At 46.7% G+C, this 2,935-nt stretch overlaps 1 long non-coding RNA gene across 1 annotated transcript; it reads left to right on the top strand.

Annotated features, from left to right (window-relative positions):
• The first annotated feature begins 241 nt into the window (after positions 1-241).
• On the top strand, positions 242-1,275 carry LOC111090159. The gene is made up of 3 exons (XR_005371068.1): positions 242-345; positions 628-843; positions 1,149-1,275. It is a non-coding gene; the product is annotated as an uncharacterized LOC111090159 (long non-coding RNA).
• The last annotated feature ends 1,660 nt before the right edge of the window (positions 1,276-2,935 follow it).

Consider the following 2,935-nt stretch of genomic DNA (forward strand, 5'->3'; position numbering starts at 1 on the left):
AAGGAAGGATCACCACAAGCCTGAAACACCCACCCAGGTGGTTCACGCTCACCATCATCCACTGTTCTGCCTGTGGGGTCAAATCTCCTTGTCCGGCTGGTCCATGGCAGTATGATGTCGCAAACATCCCAGAATATGGGCAAGTCCAGTGCAAATCCGTTTGAAGAGACACTAAAAATATGACACAAAAGGTGAATGTGGAGTCATAAAGGGGATGTGGAGAGCCATCCTCACTGTTAGTAAACTGCCACACCTCACGAGCGAGAAAATGGCAGAGTTCAACCCATCAACTGGAGGCAAGAAAATTGAAAACATGGGGACAAATTGTGTCTGGCGAAGAGAATGGTTTGAATATAAAATTTTTAAAAAATCCGTTAGAAAATTAATGCCCCTGTTAGATTTCTCTTGTGTATTAAAAAGTGATTCTCTTTTGATGGTGTTATGAAATTCGAGTGAGAAGCAGAGAATGTTCTAGCATGTTGTCATACAACTTGGACATAATCAACACCTGATTCCTCTATTGTTTTAAAAATTAGCATATAGTTACATTCATGCCATGTCTTAGTAACTAGAAGAAAAGGATATGTATTTTCTTACTATTATCTTCACTTATTTTTTTCTGGACAGATTTCCAATCAACCCCTTTGTGACAACTGACCACAGAATTTCGTTTTCCATCTTACCTGAATTCACCTGAAGTGCCCGTCCCCAATGCTGACGAAGCCATACAAGGGGCGTCCTGTGTGCATGCTGGGGCACACGGACTCTTTCGGTACCTCTCCTCCTGCGCTGTATCCACACATCTAAGCCACCACCAGTGGAGCCTGGAAGCCCAGGAAACAGGTACACTGGCAAAACAGTGCAGCCCCTGGAGGTGGCAAAGCTGATGCGGTCCACACAGGGAATAAGGGGTACTTAGCCAGAAACACCGTCAGGGGATCCGAGGTGGTTCCAGCTGCTCCTCAGAGCTCTGCTGGCCCCACCGTTCCCACAGCCCATGCCCAGGGGTCAGTCCTCTGCTGGGCTAACCACCTCCACCGTGCTGCCCGGCCCTGGGTCTCCCCTCTGAGCCACGTCAGCCCTCAAACACCCGAAGGCATGTTTTGTAATCTCCATGGGTCTTCTACACACATTTCTACTGCTTCTAGAATCTTCATCTTGGCTTCTTCATCATGGCCTAGTTTATCAACGTTCCTCCTCAGACAAGGTGACCAGAATTGCTGAGACTCTTTAGATGTGCTCTGAAATGCCCTCATCGTACAAAATGAATAACAGGTAATAGACTTAAAAAAGTATTTTTGGAGAATTCAAGTCTCAGTGATAACTTGTACTGAGGTCACAGAAGGTGAAAATAAAGTCCCTTGCAAAATAATTTCTTAACTTTTTTTCTTTTTTTTTACAGAATTAAATGTTTTTTTTTTAATTTTTATTTATTTATGATAGTCATCACAGAGAGAGAGAGAGAGAGAGAGGCAGAGACACAGGCAGAGGGAGAAGCAGGCTCCATGCACCGGGAGCCCGACGTGGGATTCGTGGGATTCGATCCCGGGTCTCCAGGATCGCGCCCTGGGCCAAAGGCATTATTCCTTATAATAAGGAATAAATAAAGGAAATAAGTGGGGGCCTACGATGTCCCACGGCACATTTCTCTAGACTGCTCTCTTTCTTGCTCTCATCTTTTCCCTCTATCTTTGAAACACAGGCACATAAAATATATAACTGATACATTATACCATCTACTATTTACTGGATAACACACAGTAAATATCATTAAATATTCTTGTTTACATAAATATGTACTATTTTGTTTTAAAGACCTATCACAGTTGACTTAATGAAACCCTTATGGCTGGACATTTAGATGGTCTTCAGTAGTTACACAGTCCTAATTAATCTGCAAGGTGAACCTGTGCATAAATCACTTTGTGCATTTCTGATTATTTTCTTCATATAAATGGCTGAAAGTGGAATTACTACACAAAGACAGGGCAATCTTTAAAACTCTTGGAATCTTTTCAAGACCAGATTAACTATGCAACATGTTGATTTTTGTATCATTTGCATATTTGATAAATATTCCCCAACTTAAGCTAAGTAAGCAAAAGGCATAATTTTGTGGCAAATCAGTACCTCTGATTTTATAACTTTATCTGGATATTTCACTTGCTTATCCCCCAATTCCAGGGATGATCTGCTGAGAAGTGCAGTGTATCAGCCTCTACCTGCCATCTCTCCTGCTTTGTCTCAGAGGACCCTTGGGCCACCTCGGGCGGCTGGTGTAATTCTCTCCAACTCCAACATGGAAACTGGGGTTGCAGAGCTACCTCGCTCTAGGCCGCAGCTGGCGATGGCTGGGGACAGCCTATACACGGAGCCTCTCAGGTTTACCACATGACCACCACAAACACATCCACTCACGTGCCTGAAGCACCACCAGGTTCTGAAGTCCACCCAGGACTGCGGGGGACAGGGTGGAGCTCAGGTTCCTTCCAGTGGTGCCGTGTCATCCTGCATGGTGGGGGTGGGGGTGCTCTGACCCACCCCAGCCAAGGGCCCTGCAGGAGCACTGCCCCACTGTCATGGCAAAGGGGCCCAGGATGGCTGGCTCCCCTACCATCCCTGGTTTCATAGGTCTGGGTGCCCATCTGATGCTGGTGTTGCTTCTTCTCGGAGTCTTGGAGGTCCTTCTAACAGCCTCACCTACTGAGGCCATTCTGTCCCTTTCCCATGGACAGAGCACAGTGTGTTCTGGAAGCTCTCACATCTTTTAAGCACCCGGACCATGCACGCGGGCGAGCCCTGATAGCAACCACAGTGGCACCAGCTGCAAGAGCCTGGATGGGACGCGCTCTCAGGCCCCTTCATCCTCCAGCGCCTCAGAACTGGGGTGCACTGGCGGGGTCCACATACCCTGCACCTGAGGCGCTCAGGCTGG

Source organism: Canis lupus, chromosome 16 (assembly GCF_011100685.1).
Source record: "Canis lupus familiaris isolate Mischka breed German Shepherd chromosome 16, alternate assembly UU_Cfam_GSD_1.0, whole genome shotgun sequence".
Classification (NCBI taxonomy): domain Eukaryota; kingdom Metazoa; phylum Chordata; class Mammalia; order Carnivora; family Canidae; genus Canis; species Canis lupus.